Here is an 18,185-nt window from a genome sequence, read left to right on the forward strand (position 1 = left end):
TCAAGTCCCATGACACCCTTATGCTTGGAGATGTGGTGGCTGCTCAAGCTGTATTGTAACTAGTCTAGCTCTCACATGGAACAAGGATGCATTTCATCTCTGGTAATATTTAGGTGTAAGTCTGGAATGTAAAGTAGTACTGTATACAGTAACTGGCTCTTCTCTTTCATTCTTTTGTCCTCTCCCACAAGGCCAATCGGCTGAAGCGTTACATGCTGGTAAGTTTCAGTTCAGAGTGCCGTTTTTTGTATCCAAAGGAGTATATCGCCGTTTTTTGTATCCAAAGGAGTATATCTCCCCATCCCCTTACAAGCATGGAGATGTTGAAGTTTATACTAACCCATTAATCGTGTACTTGTTATTTTGATTCTAACTTTTATCCCTTTTGGGGAAGGGTTTCTTTTAGTTTATCTGGTACAATTTTATATGTCTAACTCAGGTCTTATCAGTTTTTCCATCCTTATGGGAAACAGATAGGGAGTTGTTAGTGGTCTTCGTGTACTTCTCCACCGATCAAGCGTTGAACCCTTCTAGGGAAGAATTATAACCTTCCAGTTATGGATCCTGGGAACTTCCAACACTCCAAGCAGTGAGTCTCCCTAATTAAAGGATGAGGGTTTGTATGCCTTGTAGGAAGAAATAATCAAAATACAGTCATTTGTTTTCCCCTTAGCTGTACAAACCTGTGTCTTCTAGTCTAACTTCTCTCATCAAACATCTCTCTGGGGACTAAAGATCAAAAGTGAGTCTTTTCTGGCTGGGGAGGGGGTGAGGCTTCTTGCTTCACACATTCACCAGTTGGATAACTGTTCGTTATCCAATTTTAACGACCAAGTCCTACTCGCACTGTAGTAATCAATCGCCCTAATTAGAAATCTGAGGTCTGTATAGCTAGAAAAAATACAAATTACTTTGAAAACTTTGTTACTTTTTGTTGGTAAATATTTTACTACTGCATACTATAATTTATTTCATCCATCAGTTTTTTTATATTTTATAAATTGTAAGTTCAAAGAAACTTTTGTTTGATGTAACAGTTACGTAAGAGACATTCAACTTGCAGGAGTACATTGTAGATACAGTACAGTACATTCTTGCCTTTTGATTGTAGTAATAGATATGTACCAGCATCATTTATTGGTTAAATTTACTTGGAAAGTAGGCATTCCTAAAGGTTCAGAGCATTTGTGGTCAGGTTTAAACTACCTATTGATAGTAATATTAATAATAAAAATAATGGGTATCAAATAACTGCATATGAGAGTAGTTAGGATAGTTTTTTTGGTCATCTTTTTTGTAAAAAAAGAAAAATTTTTATATACCATCAATTATGAAAACTACCTGGCATCAAACCACCCAGGAAATGTTCTCTGTTAGTAGATTGTAATGACTGATACATAAGCAGTAGGTCATAATGTCTTCTTCATGCTTATTCATGTACTATTCCATTAAAAAAGTAACCAAATTACAGTTCTAATTTAGTGGATTAGTTTGTTGTTAAATGTTAAGCAATTAGCATATGAATTCTCTTTGCCCAGAATGTTGACTAATCTTAGTCTTTTAATGAGTTCATTATTCCTTACAGCTCAAGATCTTGTATAATGTGGGATTCTACACATCACCTTTTATTGCACTTTCCTTATATCGTGGAGACTCTTCACTCTATTTATCAGTTGCCAAAGTAAGCATAAGTTTAAAGCTTTTGATATTTACTTCATTGCAAGAGATGTTGTTATTTTAAATCAAAGAATAATATTCTTTCTATACAAGCTATTTTAATTTTTTAACATGAAAGTACTTTTATTCTTTACAAATTTATTTAATATACTGTACAGTAATGTGTAACAGAACAACGCAGCACTCATTCCAGTTTTTACAGTTATTTAGTGTTTTATGTTATTACACTTGATTAGTGCTTGTGACCAGAGTTTAGAATTATTTAACATTAAGATTGGCTTATTGATGAGGTAAAATGTAGCAGGATCAATATCAAAGTGTTTTTAAATTGCCATTACTCTGAAAGAGTAGTTGTCCCTACACAAATACAATACATTGTTCTTTACCTAGGAGAATAGATAACAGCAAAGTTGGAACACGGTAGTTGAAATTATAACTAGGTGTAAGCCAGGCATGGGCAACTGTTCGTCACCTGTGGGTCGAACCTCACTATTTTCAAGTGCCGAGGGCCGCGTGATAATACACACTTACAAGAAATATTACTCTCCTATATATACTCTTATTTTTTGCACATCTTTTTTTTTTATTCGCTTTACTGGCGCAGGCCCAATTTTCATTTTATTTCATTATTTTACCTCGTTTATAAATGTTTACAGTGAACCCTCGTTTATCGCAGTAGATAGGTTCCAAACCCGGCCGCGATAGCTGAAAATCCGCGAAGTAGGGACACCATATTTACGTATTTATTTAACATGTATATTCAGACTTTTAAAACCTTCCCTTTACGTAGTACTGTTAACAAACTACCTTTTATTGTACAGAACACTTAATGCATGTACTACAGTACCCTAAACTAAAACAGGCACAAATATTAAAGGCGATTTTATATCATGCGTTTCCTAAACACGCCAAAAAGCACGATAAAAAATGACAACCAATGTTTTGGTTTACGTTTATCTCTGATCATAATGAAGAAACAGACGCATTTACACATCTGTTTATAGGTTAGTTTTTGCATCGACAGCAATCTTACCAAGTATTGATTATATGTTGATTTTGTTATTACCAATGTTTTACCTTAATTTTTCTTAGGACTTCCAAATAAATGAAATGAATGCCATTTATATAATATTTTTCTTTGACGCCGCCTGAAACGGAAACCTTCCATTCGTTTACTGTACGCTCCATCTTCGATCGTAATAAACAAACGAAGGCATTAAACGCGCATGATGAAAGTGATAAATAATGATATTAAAAGCTTTTAGTAAATATGTTATTACAAATATTATTTACCGTATCTATATAAAATCCTACATATGTAGCAAAGCAGGAAAACAATTTTTTTTCTTTTTTTTTGGAGTTTAATCAACAATAACAAACTGCCGCTAATGACCGAATGATAATTTACGATAATTCTAAACTGTAACTAAAGATGATTTTTCCATTCCATATCCAAAATACTTTTCCTAACTTCAGTTATAAGTCAACTTGTACCCCCCTCAATTATGAAACCCTCAAAAAAAAAAAAAAAAGTAAGAGAAGAAGCAAGTACTAGGCCAATTTTTAAAGTTGTTGAACAATTAAGTTACCGCTATAATGTTCGATGTGACATAGTGCACGATTGGAGAAAGTAAGGAAGATTGAATCAAGATTGATTTTCAATATAAATGAAACTTTGTGAAGCAACAAAGATTTCATTTGAGAGAGAGAGAGAGAGAGAGAGAGAGGAGAGAGAGAGAGAGAGAGAGGAGAGAGAGAGAGAGAGAGAGAGAGAGAGAGAGATTGTTTTAAATGTAATAAACAAAAAAATATGATAGGTTATAACACATTGGTGCTTATATAATATCAACTGTATAGATGGTTTGAATAAGTTAAGAAATGGTATAAACAATACTTCGTACGCGCATATTCTTGAGACCGGCAGCTAGACGTAAGCTGATCTGATCACAGCCAAAAGTAAAACAAAAAGGAAGTCAACAATACTCGATTTTTAAAACACACCCGAAATTTAAACACAAAAGTACACGCTTTCTTAATGTGCAATTAACTATTTAAGAGTAGCAATTTTCTAGAATGAAATGATGTTTCCCCCAAAAATAGTGGTTTGCTGATGAAATCGGATGCCATATTTAATGAAAAAAGTCCGCGAAGTCGTAAATCCGCGATGGTCGAACCGCGAAGTAGCGAGGGCTCAATGTAAATACAATTTGTTCCATAAATGGAATACAAACCTACTCTATTAATAGGGGTATTAAAACTGAAAGGACGAGCCATTAAGGGGACTCGACCCCCATGTCCGCCATTTTCTTTTCTAATGATCCAAAATACACCATTTCTATATATGTTTTAGACATATATATTACCTTCATCATATAAAAATTTCTGTGATTTATTAGCAAAAGTCATGATTTGAAAAAAAAAATTAGGTACATTTTGCCCCAATAATACGACACCAATTGTATTGAATCTAATGCCATAAAAATCACTTTATAAACCGAACAATTTTGTAAGATGGAATTTTGATTTTTTTTTACAAAACTTTATTTATTTTTCCTCTCCTAGACGCAAAATAATCGTGAAAAAGAAAGTGGAAATAAAATCAAAATTCCATCTAACAGAATTGTGGGATATTTATTCCTCTTTTCAGTGGTATCTTTCTCTCTAAAATTGAACTATAAATAACTGAAAAAATGTACCTAAGTGTGAATAAGCATGTTTATGAGTCATGGGCTCCCAAAGATTTGCAAAAAATTTTCACTTCTTTTCTTAAAGAAATCAAGATAGCATTATTATGATAACTTTTATTGTTTATTCCTACATAAACGCACCCTAAACGAGGTATTTAAACCCTCAGTTTACTCTTACTATATCATGAGTTGCCAGATCTTGTCCGAGATTAATGTGCTTAAAAGTTGTCGCTCAGGCGACCAACCGAATGTGAAAAAGTGTTTCTAATGTGTTTAGTGTTGTGGAGGGTGCGTCTGCGCGATCGTGTCGTTCACCCAGCCTACGACCTCTTTCAAGCTCCCGAACCCATGGGAGAAGTAATGTCGGACGGCGAAAGGGAATGAGAGGCATCATCAATCGCGCAGATGTCCCCTCGAGCGTTCATGCTGTCGTAGCACAGGTCGCTCACCCTCATCATAGGAAAGATGAGGTTGGTGCGTTATCGCCTTCCTCGGATGAAGGTTCGTTTGGCGAGGTCTGGCGTCACGCCTCTAGACCGCTTAAAAGGACTCACACGGTCATTCAGCAGCATGAATCGCCTCCGCAACAACCGGGCTGTAATAACTGGGATACGCCTGAGCGTTTTCAGTCCCCTGAGGGTTGCTCGCCTGCGAAACGCCCTGACAGGGGTTTTGATGTGGATAATGATGTAATACTGTCAGATTTGGAGCTGATGCCTGTTTCTGATGTGATGGTTCATGCACCACCGCCTCGTCAGACTGGCTTTCGTCGGCCGAAAGTGGGAAGCGCTATGGAAGCGAGGTAGAAGGCAATTTTCCATTAGGAAAAGCTTCTAATGTATCACATAGCAGCGATCCTAAATTGTCGATGTTATTGGGTATGAAACAGCAGCTCTCGTCGTTGATGCGATCTTATCAACCTGCGGTTAGCAGTGCGGTTGGGCGTCAGTCTTCCGTTTCGGACCCGTTGTCGCACAGGCAGCCTGTTGTCTCTGGTGCTGACGCGTTATCGCACAGGCGATCTCCCAACCGCAGTGTTCAACGGCAGGGTGAGATGGATGGGTCACATCAGGGGGCTGCTGCACGGCAAAAAACCATCTCCGAACGTCTTTCTTCCAAAAACGTAGACGTTCACCTAGCGATAGAACGAGCCGCTGAGCGGCAGGATGGTAACGAACGCGATGCGGAACGACAGCGGTGGCAGGTAGACGCACTGCGTCACCATGACGGCTCACGACAGTCTACTCATGATGCGGCGGAGCGTCAGCGTAAGCAGCAGGCAGACGCTACGCGTCACCTCGACGGCTCACGTCAGTTGTCTCATGACGGCACAGAGCGTCAGCGTCAACCAGACGCCTCGCGTCATCACGACGGCTCACGTCAGATAACCCTTGACGCCGTGCGTCAGTCCATTCTTGACGTCGCACATCAGTCGACCTCAACCGCTCCACTTCAGTTAGATGCCGTATCCCAAACTGAACGTGACTTTAAGCGTAAGATTTGTGTTTGCCAGATAGAGGGAGACGTTGAACATCGCAAACACTCCCATTTCGGCACTGACGCTTCGGTTCAGGACACGGCTGCAACAGCTGAATTGTCAGAAGAAGAACCAGATGACATATCTTGCCCTGGAAGATATTTCTGAGGGAGAAGAGGAGAAACTTCCTCAACATTCAGTGGACCTCAAAAAACTAAATGCTGGTTTTCACGGGTCTTTTTCCAGACCACTTTACTCCTGTGGCGCCACGTTCTCCCCCATCGGAATTTACCTTGGGGAAGGCAACTAAAGTGCCTTTGTTTACGAAGATGGTGCTCTCGCGCTCTTCTAAAAGAGCTTTAAAATTGATGGGAACTTGGATGGAGTCAAAGAAGACTCTTGGAAAAACGGGCTTTGCCTTTCCACCCGCAAAATTGGCTTCCAAATCCAGTATTTGGTATGAGACAGGGGAAGTTCTGGGCTTGGGAGTTCCTGCCTCTGCCCAGGGAGACTTCTCAAGCCTTGTGGATTCCTCTCGTCGACTGGCCTTGAGGGAAACTAAGGTGTGGTGATCGATGACAGAATTCGATCATCTGTTAAAAGGCATGTTCAGGGCTTTTGAAGTTTTTAACTTTTTAGATTGGTCTTTGGGAGCCCTAGGAAGAAAGGTCTCTGAAATGAAAGGTGCGGACACTAGCAGCCTCATTCATTTGATGTCCTATATGGACAAGGGAGTCAGGGATGGCTCCAACAAGTTTACTGCTCTTTTCACGGCTGGAGTAATAAAGAAGAGGGCAACTATGTGTTACTTCCTCTCTGCGGGAGTTCCCCCTTACCAGAGATCGGAGTTACTATTCTCTCCGCTGTCTTCTACTCTATTCCCACAAGAGTTGGTAGGGGAACCTGCCTCTGCATTAACCCAAAAGGCTACTCATGACCTAGTGACTAATACTGCCAGGAAAGTTCAGCCTTCTTCGTTTTCTTCCCGTAAACCAAAAGAAGGCACTTCAGGGGTACGATCCTCCCAGTCCTTTCGGGGTAAACCTACCGGAGGAGGTAACTTCAGGTCCGACGGGAGGAAACCTAAAAAGAGAGGAACTAAGACCGGCTGAGGTAGAGTCTGACTGTCCTATCCCTCAGACAGCAGTAGGGGCCAGGCTGAATTACTTCTGGAAGGCCTGGGAAGGAATGGAGCCGACCCTTGGTCCGTCCTAGTGTTAAAGGAGGGATACAAGATTCCATTTTTATCAAATCCTCCACTAGTCACAGATCCTGTGGATCTTTCGCCCAGATACAGGGAGGGGCCAAAGAGGCAGGCCATGCGGCTTCAAATGTCTCTGTTACTGGAGAAGCGAGCGATAGAGAGGGTACAGGATTTAACTTCGCCAGGGTTTTACAACCGGCTGTTCTTAGTACCCAAGAGTTCAGGAGGATGGAGACCAGTTCTGGACGTAAGTGTTCTCAACGGTTACATCCAGAACTCAAAGTTTACCATGGAAACACAGAAGACGGTTTTGGCAGCAGTAAGGTAGGGCAATTGGATGGTCTCATTAGATCTCCAAGACGCCTACTTCCATATTCCAATACACCCCAGCTGCAGGCGTTATCTGAGGTTTATGTACGGAAACAAGGTCTTCCAGTTCAGAGCCTTATGTTTCGGTCTCAGGACAGCTCCTCTATTGTTCACGAAAATCATGCTGAATATGGCAAGCATGCTACACTCAAGGGGAATCAGGGCCTCCCTGTACCTGGACGGTTGGCTTATAAGAGCCACCTCAGCTGATTGCTGTTTGAAGGACCTGCAAATGACATTGGAATTGACCAAGGAATTAGGACTCCTAGTGAGTTCGAAGAAATCACAACTGACTCCATCCCAAAAGATTCTTTATTTGGGAATGGAGATTCAGAGTCAGAGTTTTCAGGCTTTTCCGTCGCCTGTAAGGATCCAAACAGCTCTCCTAAAACTTTGGGCTTTTATAAAAAAGGGCGTCAGTTCAGTGAGGGAATGGATGTGCCTTCTGGGGACTGACGTCATTGGAGAAGTTTGTGTCTCTGGGGAGGCTGCATTTACGCTCCCTTCAGTTTCACCTCAGTTGGCATTGGAAGAAAGGGAACAGTCTCGACAGGGAAAGCATTCCTATCACGGATCCCATAAAATCACACCTTCAGTGGTGGAACAATGAGCACAGACTACAGGAGGGCCTGCCGTTGAATCAAAAGAGCCCAGACCTCGTGTTGTTTTCCGACGCCTCAAACTCGGGGTGGGGAGCGACATTAGGGAAAAGAGAGATCTCAGGTCTGTGGACGATAGAGCAAAAAACTCTCCACATAAATCAAAAGGAGCTTCTGGTAGTACATTTGGCCCTCAAAGGCTTCGAGGAGCAGATCCTGGGCAAGGTGTTACAAATCAACGCGGACAGCACCACAGCTCTAGCCTATATAGCAAAGCAAGGCGGGACCCACTCGTGGTCTCTGTACGAGATAGCAAGGCCTTTTCTCGTATGGGCGAAGGAAAGGGAGGTGACATTCAGGGGGTCAAGAATATGAGTGCGGACAGACTCAGCAGGAGAGATCAGGTTCTCCCCACGGAATGGATGTTACACCTGGAGGTCTGCAAGAGTCTGTGGCAGTTATGGGGTCGTCCCCTCGTAGATCTTTTTGCAACAGCAAAGACGAAAAGACTGGAATTGTACTGTTCACCAGTGCCGGATCTCGAGGCCATGCACATAAACGCTTTCCTCATGGATTGGTCACACTTGGAGGTGTATGCATTCCACCGTTCAAGATTCTATACAAGGTAATGCAGAAGTTCGTATCGCACGAAGGAACCAGGATGACTCTAATAGCTCCGTTCTGGCCGTCAAGAAGCTGGTTTCCAGAGGTACTTGAGTGGATTGTAGATGTCTCGAGAAGCCTTCCCTTAAGACCAGATCTTCTCAGACATCCTCACTTGGAAAGAAACCACCTAAACCTCCGAGCTATACGTCTTGACTGCCTTCAGACTATCGAAAAACTCGCTAGATCTAGAGGTTTTTCGAAGGAGGCAGCCAAGGCTATTGCGAGAGCAAGGAGGTCCTCTATCATCAAGGTGTATCAGTCCAAGTGGGAGTTATTCAGAGAATGGTGTAGAGCTAATTCGGTGTCTTCATCCAGTACCTCTATAACTCAGATTGCCGATTTCTTCCTAGACCTCAGAAATAAGCATAACTTCTCTTCCTTAACAATCAAAGGTTACAGAAGTATGTTGACGACGGTCTTTAGACACAGAAATTTGGACCTTTCCAACAATAAGGACTTGCAGGATCTTCTTAAGTCTTTTGATACCTCAAAGAAAAGACGACCAGAATCGCCTGCCTGGAACCTGGACGTTGTTCTTAGATATCTCATAAGTGACAGATTCGAACCGTTGCACTCGGCCTCTTTTAAGGATCTAACCTTGAAAACTCTGTTTCTGGTTAGTTTAGCCACTGCTAAGAGGGTCAGTGAAGTTTACGCCTTAAGCAGGAACATTGGTTTCCGAGATGGGAAAGCCATATGTTCCTTGCAGCTTGATTTTTCGGCCAAGAATGAACATCCTTCCCGTCCATGGCCTAAGTCTTTTGAGATCCTTAATCTCTATGATGTTGTGGGAGAAGAGTTGGAGAAATTGCTCTGCCCTGTAAGAGCATTAAGGTTCTATTTGAACAGAACTAAGAATTTGAGAGGCAACTCAGAGGCTCTGTGGTGTGCAGTAAGAAAACCTTCGCTGCCCATGTCAAAGAACGCCTTATCCTTTTTCATAAGGCTCTTGATTAGGGAGGCTCACGCCCAGTGTGATGAGGCGGACCAGAGGCTCCTCAAGGTGAAGACGCATGAAGTCAAAGCGGGTAGCGACTTCTGTGGCTTTTAAACAAAACCGTTCTCTACGAAGTGTAATGGATACAACTTTCTGGAGAAGTAAGTCTGTATTCGCATCCCATTATTTAAAGCATGTTCAGACTCTCTATGTACACGTTGGGACCATTTGTACCGGGGAATGTGATAGTAGGTGAATGATCTTCCACTAAGTTCCCTTTTCCTAATACCCTTTTCTTTCTCTTGGAACTTGTAAAGTTATGGTTGTATGTGGATATTGGTTATCAGTCTTCCGCAATCTGTTGTTTGGTCAGGTGTTCAATTTTTTCCTTGAGTGCGCTCGGAACAAGGGTATTAGTTGAGGTCCTGTCATGTTATAGGTTATGGCACCGTTTGACAGCTCCTAGAGATCATCAGCCCCCTGGGTGGACCGCTGGATCTCCTAAGGATAGCGGACAGAATAAGGCAGAGAATCAGTGCAGTCAGCTTCCTTATCAGGTACAAACCTCTTAAGTTGTTTATGTAACTCTTAAGTGAATTTCCAATTATGTTGCTGTCTCTGACACACCACCAAGGGTGTCAATCAGCCATTCTTATATAACCAGCGGGTAAGTTTCATGTTTAGAAATAATATTTTCATAATAAAATAAATTTTTGAACATACTTACCCGCTGGTTATATAAGTTAAAAACCCACCCTCCTCCCCTCTAGAGACCAAGGGGCATGAAAGATCTGAAGGGTTTGGTATAGTTCGACCTGTCTACCGCGAGATTTTGAATTTCTGCCAGGCGTCCAGGGACTTTGGCCATTCTTATATAACCAGCGGGTAAGTATGTTCAAAAATTTATTTTATTATGAAAATATCATTTTACCATAAATTTAAGAAAAGAACTACTGTATGTCTGGTGACATCATGTTTCTGGGGGAAGGTGAGTGCCAGATCGAGTGATTTCCTTTCCATTCTTTATCAAGTAATACAGTATAAGTATTCTCATTATCGAAACATTGCGTAACGATACCAATAGAGAGAGAGAGATATGATAACCAATAACTATGGTTATAAAAGAGCAGTGTGAAAACTATGATAGCCTATAACATATTAGTGCTAATGTAATATTTATTATAAAGATATTTTTATGAATAGTACTTACCTGGCAGTTATATATATATAGCTGATATCTCTAAAATCGGCAGAATTTTTCAAAACGAGGCAACTGCCTTGTGGTGGTTGGGAGGTAGGTGGTCACACCCGTCACAGGGTGGTACAAGGAACCATTCCCGTGTCCAAGACTTCAGTTCATCTCTGCCGGCTGGATCGAAAACATCGTCGGTCCACCATTGAGAGTTTTTCGAATCATTTTCCCTTCTTCGGTTTTTTGGACTTCGTTTGGTGAAGTACACTGATTTAGGGATTTGGCAATCGTGTTTTGTTATTATTATTTACTTTATTTATCATGAGTGATAACTTAATTTTCGTGTTTGTGCGAGTGATGTATGCAAGGTGTCGGTTGATCCTCACAGTTTGTATGCAGAGATTTTGTTTGTGCACTATATTTTAGGTGCAAAGTTTTTAATCCTGATGACGGAAATACGTTCCGGCAACTCTATGACGTCACAGTCGTGTGACTTAATCTTCATTGTATGTCTTGCAAATTCTCTTTATTTGTTTTATATAAAGAATGGGAGGAATTCCACTTATATAAGTTTTTTAACTTTTAATGTAGAATTTTAAAGAAATATTTGTCCATTTAGTATTCGTTCTTTAAATCATCGATCTAATTTCTTAAATTAAATAGAACTAGCGTATGGTTAATTTATGCTGTTACTCGTTACTATCGATGCAGTCCCAACATGCCTTGGTAGCGTTCTTTTCGATATGGGAATTAAAGTGTTGGCTATAATTCTCCAACAACAATGATATGGGAATTCTAGTTTTAGTAGTATTTTCATTTTTATGTTCCTATTGTTTACATTTATATATATAGATACGTTATTGCTATACTGTATCTGTTCTTTTTATCATTACAACTCGCTTGTTTTTGAAAACCCTTAGAATTAATTGTGGATTACATTTGTTTTCCCTTTTTCTGTTCATTTTAATCTTTAACGTATAACTTTCCCGGCGTTTGTTTGTAAACCACCGGGTGGGTATTTATGACATTTAATTTTACCGGTGGTTATATGTAACTACCGGGTGAGTGTGTTCAACATTTATTTTTAATCTCAACTCTTGCCCGGTGGTTTTTCTTTTTGTGACCGCCGGGTAAGTATGTTTGAAAGTTTATTTTATTATGAAAAAAGTTTAATATTTTATAAAAATATTTTGTTACAGTTTATATAGCAAGTACTAGAGACGATATTGCTTTCTCATTCAAGCTCGTGGCAGCAGAATAAGTTCTCTCACAACGGGCAGGACTAATTATGGTCTTTTGTGTAAGAGTTTAATAGTGCAAGTTTCAGTGCTAAATTAGGCATTGGATTCATTCAGCACTGTGGACGTCGTTTTTCCTAGCCTTAGACCTCTTCCAAGCTCCCCGGCCCATGGGAGAAGGAACGTCGATCGGCAAAAGGAAACGAGAGGCATTAGCTCACGAGCAAACGCCCTCGCGAGCGTTCCTGTTAACGTTCCCAAGAATGCTCGACCTTGCCATGGGAAAGCAAAGAGCGTTGGACGTTAAGATTCTTTCACTGCTTTTAGAGTTTCGCATTGCATCACTTTTGTTTTTAATGGCAATACTGTACTATAAGTCATGGATATTCGCTGATAATATCAATGCTTACAAACCATCTTTGACAAGGTTTTTGTCCCAGAGCGCCAGTCGGCCTTATGAACCCTCTGGTCGGAACCGAACGCGCCGAGCGGCATAATGAATATCATTTTGCCTTAACGCTCGGCGCTAAGTCTTTCAAGACAGGACGATAGGCGAGGCTCGTCTTTCAGGACGATCGCCTCCTCGTCTTTCAGGGCGAAAGCAGCCTCGTCTTTCAGGGCTAATGCAGCCTCGTCTTTCAGGGCGAATGCAGCCTCGTCTTTCAGGGCGAATGCAGCCTCGTTCTTCCAGGGCGAATGCAGCCTCGTCTTTCGGGGCGAATGCAGCCTCGTCTTTCGGGGCGAATGCTGCCTCGTCTTTCGGGGCGAATGCAGCCTCGTCTTTCGGGGCGAGTGCAGCCTCGTCTTTCGGGGCGAGTGCAGCCTCGTCTTTCGGGGCGAGTGCAGCCTCGTCTTTCGGGACGAGTGCAGCCTCGTCTTTCGGGTCGAGTGCAGCCTCGTCTTTCGGGTCGAGTGCAGCCTCGTCTTTCGGGTCGAGTGCAGCCTCGTCTTTCGGGTCGAGTGCAGCCTCGTCTTTCGGGTCGAGGGCAGCCTCGTCTTTCGGGTCGAGGGCAGCCTCGTCTTTCGGGTCGAGGGCAGCCTCGTCTTTCGGGTCGAGGGCAGCCTCGTCTTTCAGGGCGAGGGCAGCCTCGTCTTTCAGGGCGAGGGCAGCCTCGTCTTTCAGGGCGAGGGCAGCCTCGTTCTTTCAGGACGAGGGCAGCCTCGTTCTTTCAGGACGATAGGACAATAGCCGCCTCGTTCTTTCAGGGCGACGACACGTCTTATAAGATCTTTGTCAAAGGACCGCTTTAGTGATCACTTTTCTCCTGTTGAATTATTTGAGGTTAACAGAAGGAGAGGATCCTAAGTTCTGTTGCTCCATGTTCCCCACCCTCTGAGTTTTCACGTGGTCATTAATGGAGCTTTAAGAATATATTAATTTTTATTTCTTAAAACAGAAACCTATAATGCCGGCTTCCTTATCAGATAGGCCAGGATAGCAAGGGTGGAGGTCTAGCCACGTTTAGGTCGAAGACCTTGTGGCAGCCCCACAGAGATTTTTTTATGGCCCCCTTGGTGGATTGCCGAGTCTCTTAAGGAATACAGGCAATGAGGCTGGATAATTTTGAAATCAGAGGTCATAATTAAGGTTCGTACTTCTCCTTTTTTCTTTCTCTCCTCTCCCTCAAGAGTTGGTCAAAGACAGGTTTTGGTGTCTTAATCAGCAAGAAATTTTCTGCATGCTTTTTTCTCTAACCGAACTAACAACAGTAGGAGCCAGTCTAAGCTTCTTCTGGCGAGCCTGGGAGAGGAGAGGAGCTGACCTTCGGTCCGTGTTTTTACTAAGGATGGATGCGAAATCTTTTTCCTAGTGAATCCTCCTTTGTTAGTTACTCCGATAAGACTTTACTGCCTAACCGACTTTGCAACTTCAATGTCTCTTTTGGGAGAGGGAGTCTTTTGTCTGGTCCTGGACGTAAATGCTCTTTACGCCTTCGTTCAGAAGTCAAAGTTCTCCATGGAGACATCAAAATCTTTGGAGAAGAGGGGAGCAGACCTTTGGTCAGTACTTCTTCTGAAGGAGGATTACTTTTTCCTTTTATAGGGAAACCTCCTTTAGTTTTTAGCTACGATTCTCTCTCCCAGTCCTAGAGAGGAGTTTAAGTGGCAGGCTATGCAATCAAACTTTATTTGAGGTTTGTTTACAAGAAAGAACGGGTGTAGAATGGGTCAGTTTCGGGCCTTGTGTTTTGGTCTCAGCTCCGCCCCTCTAATGTTCACGTTACTTTTGCTTAATGTAGTAGAATACTGCACTCAAGTGAAATCAGAGCGTCCCTGTATCTGGTTTTTTAGATAACGTTGAGCCTATCAAATAATTAGGTCTAACTGTCAACAAGAAGTCTCTCTTCTGACACCAGGACGCTCAGCACCACGTCTTTTAGAACGTTCAGCGTCTCGCTGTGTTAACCTCTCGGCTCCACGTCTTACAGGCTCCACGTCTTTCAGGACTTTCGGCGCCACGTCTTACAGGACTATCGGCGCCACGTCTTAAGGACGATCGGCGCCTCGTCTTTCAGGACGCTCGACGTCGAAGTTCTAGCATGAGGCATGACTTTGAACATGAGAATCTGGGACTTCGTGATGACACTAGTCGAATTGTATGTCGAGATCAAGGACTCCTTCGTTCTGATCTCTTGGATCTAGAAAGGAGGTTTGTTCGAGGGCAAGAAACATCGGGGCAAACATGCTCAGCAGGAAGAGACTTGTTTTTCCCTCAAAATGGTCTCTCAACCCACAAGTATGTCAGTCTCTGGATGTTGGGGGGCAGACCTGTAACAGACCTTTTTGCCGCCAACTGGAAGAAGAGGATCCCCTACTGCTGCTCCCTAGTCCTGGACGAGGAGGCTGTAGCAGTGGACTCCTTCTTGATGGATTGGACGGGGGTGGACATGTTTGCGTTGCCCTGTTCGAGATCATCAATCTAGTCTTCAGGAAATCCGCTCTCCTCGATTCGGGGCGAATGATCCTAGCGGCTCCATTCTGGCCTGCAAGGGAATGGTTTTCGGAAGTGATGGGCATGTTGATGGACTTCCCAAGAAGACTTCGGCAAGTCCAGATCATCTTCAACAGCCCCACTTCGAGAGGTATCATAAAACCCCCCTTGCTCTCAAACTGACTTCCTTCAGACTGACTAGAAGCTTGTCAGATCTCGAGGCTTTTCGGCACAAGCGACGAAAGCTATCGCCAGAGCAAGGAGGATCTCTTCACAAAGAGTCTACCAATCTAAGTGGGAGACCTTTAGAGCTTGGTGCAGGCAGCACAAGTTTTCCTCAACCACTACCTCTCTGAGCCAGATTGCAGACTTCTTCTTGTACCTCAGACAGGATGCTTAAGCTGGTTGTATCTACCATCAATGGATACAGCAGTATGCTCTCGGCTGTCTTTAGGCATAGAGGCCAAGAGTTGTCCCAAAATAAGATTTGCAGGACCTCATTGGGTCTTTTCAGACGATGTAATAGGTACTCTTAAACCTGGATGTGGTGTTTAAGTTTCTGTGCTCCAAGAAATTTGAACCTATCTCGCTAGCCTCTCTTCGAGTTGTAACGAAGAAAACCCTCTTCCTTATGACTCTAGTGAATGCCAAAAGGTCAGCGAAGTCCAGGCGATTGAGAAGAGGGTGAGCTTCAATTAGGATAGGGCAGTTTGTGCCTTAAGGTTCCTCTTTCTTGTAAAGAGCGAGAACCCTTCGTACCCTGTCCTACGACATTTGATGTCATTAACCTTACGAACTGGTGGGTCAAGAGAAGGAAAGACTCCTCTGCCCAGTTAGGTCCCTCAAAGCTTTTTTTGGCTCACATTATGAACGTGAGCTGTGCATCCAACTTGTTATGGTGTTCAGTGAAAGATCCACCAAAAACCCCTGTCTAAGAATGCTTTGTCCTTTTTCCTGAGGGAAAAAATTAGGGAAGCTCACCTCTTGTGTGAGGAGGAACACTTCGCCCTGTTGAAATTACGGGCTCACGAAGTGAGGGCCATTGCTACCTCTCTGGCATATCAGGAATATATGTTAGGCTATTCATGGATGCAATTTTCTGGTGGAGCAACTCTGTCTTCGCTTCTCATTAACTTAGAGAGGTGAGAGTAGACTTTGGCAGGTGCTATATTGGGCCCATACATAGCTGTGGTTTCTGTATTAGGCAAAGGAGTTAATAACCCCACTCAACCTTAGTTTATATGCATGTATGAGGGTTTGTGTTTTTATGATAGTCTGAGGACTTCGTCTTGTGGTACGGTTCCCTCAGTCTAGATAGATAGTTTATGTCTATGTTGCAGGGTTAGGTGGTTAGTTTTAGTAAGGTTGCATTTTTTATTATATGGGGTGAAGGTAGTTTCGGAAGTCTAGTCAAGTTGTTGGTCTTATCCCTTTGACAGACTCGATTGAGTTTTTTCCAGCATTGCAGGCTTACTCCTGGTTAAACACTCCTAAGGGAAAGCCACTCTAGAGGCTGTACCTTTGAAATCAGCTACCTTAGCAGGCAAGGAATCAAGGTGTTTTTATCTCCTACAACTCTTGTTGTTTCCCCAACGATGTTTACTGTCTGTTTCCCTCCTCCAAATGTGTGAATCAGCTATATATATATAACTGCCAGGTAAGTACTATTCATAAAAATGGAGTTTTTATGATAAAACAAAGTTTTATGAATACTTACCTGGCAGTTATATATATATATTCGAAGGCCCACCCACCTCCCCTCAGGAGACAGGTCGGGCATAGATGAACTGAAGTCTTGGACACGGGAATGGTTCCTTGTACCACCCTGTGACGGGTGTGACCACCTACCTCCCAACCACCACAAGGCGGTTGCCTCGTTTTGAAAAATTCTGCCGATTTTAGAGATATCAGCTATATATATATAACTGCCAGGTAAGTATTCATAAAACTTTGTTTTATCATAAAAACTCCATTTTGAATACGATAAGAAATTATGTAAAGGATACTCCTTGTTATTCTTATGTGTGTGCATAATCGCAATACAGTTTTGTGAGCTTAAGATCAACTGATGACTACCAAAAGTGAAACAAAAGTAATTCATGGTTATTGAAATGCTCCAAACGTTGAAAAATAGAAAAAAATATGCTTTGATAAATCACAATTAAACACAGTAATGTCTTAAAGAAATAGGTAGACTTAATAATGAACTAAAAATTAAATACTGTATGAAGCTTTAAAAATGAACTACCCATACACACACACACAGGAAGAGAGAGAGAACATATAAGTATGATAACTAATGATAATAGCTATAAACAAACTGTATGAAAACTATATCCTATAACATATTGGTGCTAATGTAATATTCATCATGAAGATATTTTGAATAAGTTAAGAAATTACATAAACGATATGCCTTGTTATTTGTTTGTGTGCATTCTCTCGATCACCTGATCACAACCAAAGATAAACAAAAATAGTAAATAATTGTTTATTGTTAAAATGCTTTTGAAATTAAAAAATAGAATACAAAAATGCTTTAATAAAGGATATAGTATCCTATGAACCAAGAAAATAGAATAATGATATACTGTACTGTACAGTAAGAAAATATTGATAAGATAGGACTTAGATAAATGTACGGAAACTTCACTTTCAAGTTTGACACACGTCCAGATCGAATTATGATATGTGTCTCAGTCCCTATCTTTGTTGTAAGTTGATGACTACCTGTAGTCTCTACTCACTTCCCATCTTGCAGGGGCCGTTGACCCCTGTCATATTTATGCCCCTGGTTGACAAGGTGTCAGGATGCTCATCTCACGCACTACTATGCTCAGATGTAGCAATCCCGGGTATTAAATTTCCATCCTGTTGGAAAGAGAGACTTCCACCCACCATAGGGCGAGTCTCCTATATAAAGAACGAGGGTTTGTATTCGTGTCGGAACAGATGACAGTTATTTGTATTTTTCCTGACTATACAAACCTGATTTCTTTACAAAAGTTTACCCTCTATTGCCTACCCCAAGAATTCCCGTGTTAAATTGAAATGTGATTGTTGAGTGCTTTCCCACTACTCGTAACAACCAGAACAGTTGTTGACACCATGTTAAAGGTTTTTATAGCCGTGTTCCTGCTTACACGAATTTCTATTTCCTATGTAAAGAGCTCAGGTTTGTGTAGTTAGGAAAAATAAAAATTTCTT

General features: G+C 41.9%; 1 protein-coding gene across 1 annotated transcript in view; it reads left to right on the forward strand.

The window, feature by feature from the left end:
* The first annotated feature begins 1,581 nt into the window (after positions 1–1,581).
* Positions 1,582–18,185, forward strand: part of LOC137643923 (phosphatidylserine lipase ABHD16A) — a 413,125-nt gene continuing 396,521 nt past the window's right edge. The window contains exon 1 of the mRNA XM_068376687.1: positions 1,582–1,681. The gene's annotated coding sequence lies outside the window, so the exon portion shown is untranslated. The remainder of the gene's footprint in view (positions 1,682–18,185) is intronic.

The sequence above is a fragment of the Palaemon carinicauda genome, chromosome 7 (genome assembly GCF_036898095.1).
Source record: "Palaemon carinicauda isolate YSFRI2023 chromosome 7, ASM3689809v2, whole genome shotgun sequence".
In the NCBI taxonomy this organism is placed as follows: Eukaryota; Metazoa; Arthropoda; class Malacostraca; order Decapoda; family Palaemonidae; genus Palaemon; species Palaemon carinicauda.